Raw genomic sequence first — 11090 nt, forward strand, 5'->3', positions numbered from 1 at the left:
GGTGTGTGTCCATTAGATGCGAGTTTCCCGCACAGCAACGCGCTGGTTGGCATGCGGGAAAATTGCATCTAGTGGACACGCGGCTTCAGCCACTGATTAATCTGTGTAAAAAGTTGGCTGAAGATAAAAATGCCTTGTCAAAACTGTCCGTGTCAAATCAGCATCCTGGTTCCATGAATACATGACATAGCACCAGCATTTAAGAAAAGTCTTTCTGAAAAGCTCAAAATATGTTTTCATTCAATATGAAGCCACTAGCCAGAGCATGGACAAAGTTCAAAGTGATGATGCGGCCAGAGTAACTGTTCAACATCTGGCAAACACAAAAGTGAACATTGCCTCAACACTATGAAACAAGTTAAAGATGTCAGAAAGAAAGAAGAAGGGATTTAGCTTACCAGTTCTTGTAGCACCATAAATGTGTTTTTAATTGAACTGTATTTGTCTGTAGTAAACTGTATTTTTTAATTTTCAATTTTCTTATTTATTTCTGATTATTTAAGTTACCAGTTCTTAGACCACTTTAATGGTTTTTTTGTTATTTGAATTGAACTATAGTTTGCTGTTATTTTTATTTAGTTAGTTGTTTTTTTTTGCACTGTAATTGTTTACATATTCCGTATGTACATTCAATACATACGTATTTCAGAATAAACAGTGCAAATGGTGCACATATTGTTAAAAGGTGCATCAATGTCCTTTTCCATGTCATTTACTGATTGGTTGTTAAACAATATATTTGCACCATGTAGTTAGATGGGGTGCCTACCACGACCTACTGACCTTTACTGTATTATTATAATCTGTAGTCTGAGTTTGTGAAGGCAGACATCTTAATTTCTTATTAGTTAGCTAGATTGTACCCTTACCCCCACCCAAAAAGAAGAAAGTTCAGGCTCAGGATTATTTTTCACTTTAAGCCCTGTGTATTAATGTCACAGTAGTGGTCACAGTACTACACACGTGGACAAAATTGTTGGTACCCCTCGGTTAATGAAAGAAAAACCCACAATGGTCACAGAAATAACTTGAATCTGACAAAAGTAATAATAAATAAAAATTATATAAAAATTGACCAATGAAAATCAGACATTGCTTTTGAACCGTGGTTCAACAGAATTATTTTAAAAAATTAACTCATGAAACAGGCCTGGACAAAAATGATAGTACTCTTAACTTAATATTTTGTTGCACAACCTTTAGAGGCAATCACTGCAATCAAACCATTTGTGTAACTGTCAGTGAGACTTCTGCACCTCTCAGCAGGTATTCTGGTCCACTCCTCATCAGCAGACTGCTCCAGTTGTCTCAGGTTTGAAGGGTTCCTTCTCCAGACGCCATGTTTCAGCTGCTTCCACAGATGTTCAATAGGATTTAGATCAGGGCTCATAGAAGGACACTTCAGAATAGTCCAATGTTTTCCTCTTAGCCATTCTTGGATGTTTTTAGCTGTGTGTTTTGGCTCATTATCCTGTTGCAAGACCCATGACCTGCGACTGAGACCAAGCTTTCTGACACTGGGCAGCACATTTCTCTCTAAAATACCTTGATAGTCATGAGATTTCATTGTACCTGCACAGATTCCAGACACCCTGTACCAGATGCAGCAAAGCAGCCCCAGAACATAACAGAACCTCCTCCATGTTCCACAGTAGGGACAGTGTTCTTTTCTTCATATGCTTCATTTTTGAGTCTGTGAACATAGAGCTGATGTGCCAAAAAGTTCCAGTTTTGTCTCGTCTGTCCAAAGGACAGAAGCTTTGTGGCTTGTCAACATGCAGTTTGGCAAATTCCAGTCTGGCTTTTTTATGATTTGTTTTCAACAATGGTGTCCTCCTTGGTCGTCTCCCATGAAGTTCACTTTGGCTCAAACAATGACGGATGGTGTGATCTGACACTGATGTACCTTGACCTTGGAGTTCACCTTTAATGTCTTTAGAGCTTGTTCTGGGCTCTTTTGTTACCACTTGTATTATCCATCTCTTCCATTTGTCATCAGTTTTCCTCCTGTGGCCACATCCAGGGAGGTTGGCTACAGTCCCATGGATCTTAAATTTCTGAATAATATGTGTAACTGTAGTCACAGGAACATCAAGCTGCTTGGAGATGCTCTTATAGCCTTTACCTTTAACATGCTGGTCTATAATTTTCTTTCTAATCTCCTGAGACAACTCTCTCCTTGGCTTCCTCTGGTCCATGTTTAGTGTGGTACACACCATGTCACCAAACAGCACAGTGACTACTGTAACCCTATAAATAGGCCGACTGACTGATTACAAGTTTGTAGACACCTGTGATGCTAATTAGAGGACACACCTTGATTGAACATGTCCCTATGGTCACTTTATTTTCAGTCTTTTCTAGGGGTACCATCATTTTCGTTCAGGCCTGTTTCATGAGTTTATTTTTTAAAATAATTCTGTTGAACCATGGTTCAAAATCAATGTCTGATTTTCAATGTTTAATTTTCATATATTTTTTATTTATTATTACTTTTGTCAGATTCAAATTATTTCTGTGACCATTGTGGGTTTTTCTTTCATTAACTGAGGGGTACCAACAATTTTGTCCATGCATGTACATCTGCTGCCATGCCTGTGGCAAATGATCTCACTGGTGCCCTGGACAGGAAACAGCATTGTGCCGCCTTATTTGTAGTTCTTTCAAAAACGTTTGATTCAGTGGATCATGAACTACTTCTAGACAAACTCAAAGAAGCTGGCTTTGGTTCCAAGGCTCTTCAATGGTTTTTAAAAAAAAACAACAGGTAGAACTCAGTGTGTCCAAACAGAGGGCTACAAATGAGACTTTCTTGAGTTAAGTAAAGTTGTGTCCCAAGGTTTCATTCTGGCTCTTATCTTATTTTCTATTTTTAAGAAGGATTTAGGTAAAGACACATGCGGATGATACAATCGTCTATGTCAGGTGATAGAAAAACTTCAGACTGCATTTCAGTTATTGCAAAGGATGTCCATCCATCCATTATCTATACACCGCTTAATCCTCACTAGGGTCATGGGGGGGAGCTGGAGCCTATCCCAGCTGACTCAGGTGAAGGCAGGGGACACCCTAGACAGGTCGCCAGTCTGTCACAGGGCTACATACAAAGACAAACAAGCACTCACACATTCACACCTACGGGCAATTTAGAATAATCAATCAACCTCAGCATATTTTTGGACTGTGGGAGGAAGCCGGAGTACCCGGAGAAAACCCACGCATGCACAGGGAGAACATGCAAACTCCATGCAGAAAGATCCCGGGAAAGCCGGACGCGAACCAGGGACCTTCTTGCTGCAAGGCGAAAGTGCTAACCACTACGCCACTGTGCAGCCCCTTGCAAAGGATGTAAAATTGTTTTTTTTTTTGTTTTTTTGTTCGTTTGGTTTAGATGGGGTCTGACAGGTTTCTTCTGAACCCAGCCAGGACTACCACAGTGAATGCACAGTCCTAACAGTGAAGCACAGAGGTGGGAGTGTGATGATGTGGGCTGAGAAGACAATTACTGATAGCACCATGAATACCTGTCAGCCAAACCTGAGTGACAAGATGACTCCCAGGCTGTAGAAGCTAGAAAAAAAGCAATATTTCAGCACGATAGTGATCCATCGCACACTGACAAAATCACACAACAGTTTCCAAAGTGAAAAGTTTGACCTGGCAAATCATGTTTCCTGGCTTAAATCCAATGGAACATCTTTGGGATATTTCAAAGAAAAAGGTAGAGGAACACAACTCCAGCAAATATTGTAAATCTGAACTGTTAGTTTTTATGTTTACAGTAGAATATTTTGCAAATACCTTACTGTTCAACTTGGAAGTTATGCAATTAGTGCCAGGTAATACGATTTTATATCTTTTTTGGGATTGAAGTAATAATGCACAGTGATTTTCTTTCTTCTTTGACATACTGTACGTTTCTTTGATAGACGTCACTATAAAAATGTACGAAATGTCCCGAAATAGACCCGGTATCTCTATATCCATTCCTTTTTTTAAACATATAATAAATGAAATTAACTTAATATAAAGTGGTATTATGTTAGATTCAAATGTCAACAAGTGGGATCTGTTTTGTTTTTTTTATTTGTATTGAAGTTAATCCATCACAGCAAAATGTGACTGCCATACTATGACTAAACTATTGTAGACATAACCACACTTTCACCTCAAACTAAGAGAAAATGTCAGTAGTTTGCAAGAAAATTGGTCTTCTCTGGCTCTATGAACGACAAAAAAGCTGTTACAGGTTGAAAACTTGCAAAACAACAGTGATTCTTATATGGGCTTTCAAATAAAATTGCCAGTCAATCTGCAGTGTTGAATGTTGCATACATGAAAAAAAAAAGAAAAAAATGGAACTCCATTTTATTACAAGAAAAAAATGCTTTCATTTTATTTAACAATTTCTTTCCGTCATATAATGCTTCAAATAAATCAAACTAGCCTGTCAGCACATCGGTGCTTTACAGTTCCGTGAGTTATTACTCTAATCTCTGACTTTCCACTATTTGATGTAATATTTCTGGGACCGCCTCAAACAACAAAACTCTAAATTAGTTACTAATAAAAGGACATTTTTCAATAGATGCTATTTTAATTTGCTTAAATTGTGCTGTGTAGTGTAGCTGCTGTTGTAACAAACACTGGAAACTTAATTTTGTGACTGAGCGAGGTGCAGTCATCCGACAAGAAGCAAGTTTCTCTCATACGTTGTCGCTTGAGCCGTTGGAGAGACTACGATTATGTACAAACACAATGGAAAAGTGTTTCTGTTCAAAAAGTTTCAAAAAACTAAAACCCATAATATCCATTCTGCAAACATGACTAATGTAGTCCTTTAAATACATAACCTGCAATGAAAGCACAGACAATCAAACTCCATTCAGTTGCAAACATTGCCGTGACGAGCAACCTTTAATTTTAGTTCACGTGTCTGAACCTTGACATTACAAATGGCCCTATCATCTAGGCTTCAATGCGCTAAAGATCACATTTTCTTGATGTATGTCATGTGTGAAAGTGAGCTGCTTTAAAGGTTTTGGTGGGACAGAAGAACGTGAGAGGCAGGAGTTTTCATCCCGTCAGAGAGTTTAATCAGCAGCTGGTTTGAACTCCTCTGAGACTCAAACCTGAAAGAGTCGGAACTATAAACACGAGGACAGCAGGGATTGTTCTATCAACAGTTTGTCTTTGGATAGTAATAATCTACAAGCCACAGTCGTTACAGTCTAATGAGCCAAAACAGATGGGTATTTAAAGAAAGGGTGAAGCTGGTAGTCCAGGTCTGGTTGTGATCCGGATTAATCTGGAGGTCTCAATATCTGTGGTTCATCCTCTGACTTCATTCTGTTTTGTGGTTCTTGGATTTTAGTTCGTTGCTGGGGCAAAGATCCAACACATAGGTCTTCCTTCTCTCTGTGTTCCATATCTAACAAGCAGATCCTGTCCGTGAAGAACTCAGGTGAAGTGGGGCATTCGGCTGCAGGTTCTGGAAGAAGAGATGGAACATTTGATGGACCACATCAAAGTTGGTCTTTTCATTTGGACAGTTTTGTGGGTTCATTTTAACTGGTTAGAGAAAAGCATCAAGAAAATCCAACCAGACTGACAAAGAAGGTCAAACAGAAACAGACGTATTCCTCTGGGAAATGTTACAGAACTGGACATTTTTCTAATAGAAAAACCACACACTGAACACAAAACCCCATTAACACCAATGAAAGAACAAAGGTGCATCGTAAAAATGGAACCATGACTCTTAATGTAGGAATTAGTTTTTAAGCTATGAAGTTAGGCGACCACAACATCAAACTCCGTGGATGGAGTCAAAGAAAAACATTCTTGCCTGAAACTTTGCTAATCTAAACTGTTAGTTTATAATTTTACTCAAGAGCAGAGCCTTTACTGTTCTACTTTAAAGTGATGCTACTGTTGAAAGGTAATTACATTTTGAATCGGTTGATATTTAGGTGACACTGTACCTCTCCTGTGAACAATATGTGCAAATAACATCACAGTTAATAACATCTAAGAGAGAATGTAACGACACCCAGGCTGGCAAAAGTAAAAGACAAATTGTAATAAGTGATGAGAGTCAACAGTGAAAAGAGGGAGGGATCTTACTGGACAACAACAGCTGTGCAAGGACAGACTGGAACATGACCATTTAACTCCAGACACCTGTTTTATGTTTTCCCCTTTCTTATATAAAGCTGTTACCTCATAACTACTTTCATTTCATGTCTTTTTTAGTACATATATAATATAATCAGTTTATTGCAATTATATGCAACTTTTATACTTTATTATTTATTTTTGTTTTTGGTTGATATTTTAGAGCCATTTTTTTTTTCCACAAAATGCCGTCAATAGCCAGAAAAAATGCATTCTCAGCATGTTTTTATGAATAAATGATTCTATAAATCAGGCTGTGACAGGAGTATGAACAAACTTGAACAGGAGTAAAACTACTTACAGAAGGACAGATTTCTGGTTCAGCGTGTGGGCAAAAAATTGTTTGGAGAAAATGGCCTTTATAGATATGTATTGTCCATTTTTATTTAAAATCACTATTTATGGGGTAAAAATGTAAAGTAATAGATATCACTATAATAATTCCCCAATTGATTTTTTATATTAAGGAAAGAATTTTTTGTGTTTTTCAGACTTTTAGATTTTATGTTTAATTATGCAAATTCAATATTATCTAATTAAACATGCAGTCATTTTAATAAATGTCCAATAGGCAAAGTGGAAATAAGAAAACATCAAAATGTGTTTTTTGATATTTTCTTTTTACCTGTCTGAAAGAAGACATGTTGGGAAACAGCACAAAATCACCAGTGCATGCAAAAAATACATGTTTTTGCTGTGATATTTTGCCTTAACCCTCCTGTTATGCTGCAGGGCAAGTTGACCCATTTTAAAGTTAAAAAAAAAAAAATCCCCCCAAAAATAGTTAAAAGTACTTTTTCAGGATGGAACTTCTCCTGGTTGGCTTAACAAGTGTAATAAACATATGAAATGAAAAAGGTTCGTTTTACATATTTGCAAACCCACTCTGAACAGAAGAGGTGTCTTGTGTGAATTTATCAACTCCATGAAAAGAAAAAATTTCAAAATACAAAATAAAATTTTAAAAAATCTAATGTCATGTAAAATTATTTTAGTTTATATGTAGGTCTTTCCAATGCACATTAATAAAAAGTTATCATGCATTTTTTTAATGAAAAATGAGTGAATTATCCCCATTGAACCATGATCCCATTGAACACCGCTACACTACTAATGTTGATAGAAATGGATATTAAAGGAGGTAATAATGAGATATATACAATGTTTATTGGGATTTTTTTATATCTTTCTGTATCTTATATTGTGGTGGTTATTTCCGCACAGTCACCCGGTGTGTGGATGCTGGTGTCTACACTTTGTTTACATGTGGACAAGGTGCTTCTTTAACCAAACCTATAGTCTGTATCCCTCAAATGCAGTTTGCATTCCTCTACAGCTCTACAGATTAACTCTAGAAAGCTCTTCCAGCATATATATATATATATATATATATATATATATATATATACACTACAAATTCAGTGATGCAAATGCCTTTATCAATTTGCCATTGAACCAAAATGACGTGATATTTACATGATGACCTATTAAGAATAAAACAGAAATTTGGAAAATAAGGGAGCAATAGGTCCAAAATAACTGCTGCAGACAGGAGTTAAATCCAATCTCAATGAACATCATTCACAAAAGGAAAACATCACATTCATTTTGACCATGGAATCAGTGTGATTAATGAGAAATAAAAACTACAATATTGCCGTAGTCTGGCCACAACAAAACAACACAACCGGTTTGCAGTGTTACCCTGGCAGATTACTAATCCTGGGGTCCGTTTCACGAAGCAGGTTCAACAAACTCTGAGTTTAACCCTGAACTCTGAGTTGATCTACTCTGAGATAGAAAACTCTGAGTTTCTGGTTTCACAACGGCTGATTTGAGTTGGTTTAATCAACTCGGAGTAGTTTCACCCGCAGTTAAGCGCGTGCACCACAACTCTGAAAAGCCAGTATCAATGGAGCGCCGATTCGACGAGTCACCATGGCAACGGGGAAGCGGAGGACTACACCGTTTGAATTGGAAATCTTAATGCGCTTATATAGCGAGTTTGAGCACGTTTTTAGAAAGAAGTGCAACACCTGCAGCTGCAAAAGAGAGGGAGACGGTGTGGTAGAACATTGCTGCCCGGGTCAATGCGTAAGTTTAAATCACAATAATATTACAGGAAAACTGTTTGAATAGTAGCCTATTAAGTTATTTCATTTAGGTGCAATCCTGCGGGGGAGAAGCGCATGTGGCAGGAGTTTAAGATGAAATATAAAAACATTTTTAAAACAGGTAAGAAGTCGGCATAATCTCATGGAGCTACCTCATTTTGATCATGTTTTACATTGTAAAGTAGCCTAAATATTAGGTGGCTGTTTGACTGTGCAGTGGTTTTATCCCACACACAGCCTAAATGTCTGCATCCATATCATGTTCTGTTAAATAATTAAGCCTATTTAAACTGACAGACTTCTACTCAGCCAACTATATATGTATACACACACACACACACACACACACACACACACACACACACACACACACACACACACACACACACACACACACACACACACACACACACACACACACACACACACACACACAGAGCCTTGATGGCTCTGACAGGTTTATGTCCAGGGAAAACGACAAAGATGGTAAAAGTCGTTTCAGATCCAGACACACTTTTCTGACCTTCCTGCATACAGTTGTCTTACTGAAGTGCTCTGCATCTCCTACATTATATAAAAAACTTCCATTTGCAAAGAACCGCACCGCAACACACAATATCTGCTGGGATGTGAGAGCATGACTGTGGTTGGTAATGTTGTAAATGTAAGGACGGATGAAGTTGTGGATGTACATTATGGACTGTGATGTGAAACGGTACCGCTCAAAAAGGTAACTGTCCAGAAGTGCGAGAGAATCTATGCGTGGTCTGATAACAATCTCCTGACGAATATTTAATTCTCTGCGCAGTAATGCTGCTCCTTCATCCACTGGATCGTTCATAAAAAGACATGACATTTACAGACGGCAGAACTAGACTTCGCCAAAACTCGCCAGTTGACTGAATGAATGAGGAAATCTAATAACGTGTGGCTGAAAGAGGGCGGAGACTGAGAGAAACTCGAGGTTTACTGAGAAAAACCTGGTCCCGACCAGGTTAGAGTCAGAGAGTCTGTTACTATGGTAACTGACCGAGAGTTTAAGTTACCCCTCTTTGTGAAACAGGCTAGAGTTACCCCTCTGTCTCTGGTTTGAGTTACCTCCCTTTGTGAAACGGAAAACTCTGAGTTTCCCTCATTTCAGGGTTAACAAACTCAGAGTTTTCACTAAACCTGCTTCGTGAAACGGACCCCAGGTGTTGATGCTTAGTGTCGTCGCCTGAAGACTCTGAACTACATCAGCCTGGGATGACTGCTTGAATTTCTCCTCCAGTATCTTTTGTGCTGTTTTTGGTTCAAAGGGACATTTTGTGATTTAAAATAAGAATGTTGTCACCTGACTCACAGCTCTAACCCTCTTGTCTAACCAGTTCTTGTATTTTCTCTAATGTGGGGTTCAGCATTCCTCCATGCAACATAAGCCATATTTACCGCTTACGTGGCCTTTGCTACTTTTGTGCGCTTCATCCTTTTCCTCCTCATGAGGGTCACCTGAGGCCTCTTCAACCCTGCGATCAGCAGCAGCAACCTGGGCCGCGACTTGGTGAGCCAGCTTCTCAGTAGCGTCCCCTTGGGAAACCTGCAGGAACAGCAGTCAGTTACAGCCATGATGACATTCACGAAGCTGCTAATTTTAACACTGTGTGCTTATACTCATTTACTGCTTCATAATAGTGTGTAAAACTACCAAGATGGTAAAACGCTTTCCTAGACCTCCCAGTCTAGTACAAAGAATGCGAAAATGTAAAACAAACTAAACAAAATAGAGATAGTGGACATGGTAATATTTAAACTTTAGTCCAGACACTTTACATCCATGCAGATAATATAAAAACACTATCGTATTAATTGGAGGTTCTTTTTGACAACACAGTTCTTGATAATGCGTGGGAAAAGCTGAAATGCCAGTGGAGAAAAGGACAAAAAGAAAAAAGTAGTCAGCATATTGTGAACAATACAAGAAATAAATCATTGTTTATACAGTTGACTGGGTCATGGACATAACCATAGAAACAGATTCCTATCACACATACGATGCTGTGTTTTATATTCATAAATTTGTTCATTGACATCAGCTCTTTCTGTGCAAGAAGCAGAAACGCTTGAACAGGTTGGAACCAGACTTTCAGCTTGGATAAAGAGCAAATGAAGGTGAGCAGTAAAATTATGGTGTAAACAACCATGACAACACCTCCAAACAGAAGGCCCAAGTGGTAATAAACCTGAATTATCATTTAATCACAAGGACTTCACAAACACAGACCCAAGCTGCAACCTCTGGGTCTGAAAAATAAAGCCAACCTTTAAGAGTCAGAAAGTTCCTTGAATGAATAAAGTGAGTTAATCCCAGCAGACGTCCATGTTAAAATGTGCAAGTATACAGCAGAAATTAACAAAACAACAAACCAGCGTGGGTCTCAATAGCTTATGTCCTCATGACAACTGGATAGAGAGGTAATTTTATTAGAACGCAAGAATTTAAATTCAACTGAAGCTTCCATTTAGCGTCCCTTGCAGTCGTGCTATCTCTGTGTAGGCAGACCTTTTCAGAGGCAACCTGGATGAGAAAATTGGTGTCCAGACTACTCGTTTTTTTCCCGCTGTTGGTTATTTAAACAGATATCACTCCATTCGTTTCTAAACAAGCCGTCAAATGCAGCGGTTTCCTGTGAGTTCATGGCCCAGAAACAGCCAAACGGCCCATCTCAGCTCTGCTCATTATACACCTCTTTGCTTATTTTTGGATTAGCCAAGAATTCGGAAGAGTCATTTACCGTCAGCACAGCACCCGCTAAAGCCACC

This window comes from Amphiprion ocellaris, chromosome 4 (genome assembly GCF_022539595.1).
Source record: "Amphiprion ocellaris isolate individual 3 ecotype Okinawa chromosome 4, ASM2253959v1, whole genome shotgun sequence".
Lineage (NCBI taxonomy): Eukaryota > Metazoa > Chordata > Actinopteri > Pomacentridae > Amphiprion > Amphiprion ocellaris.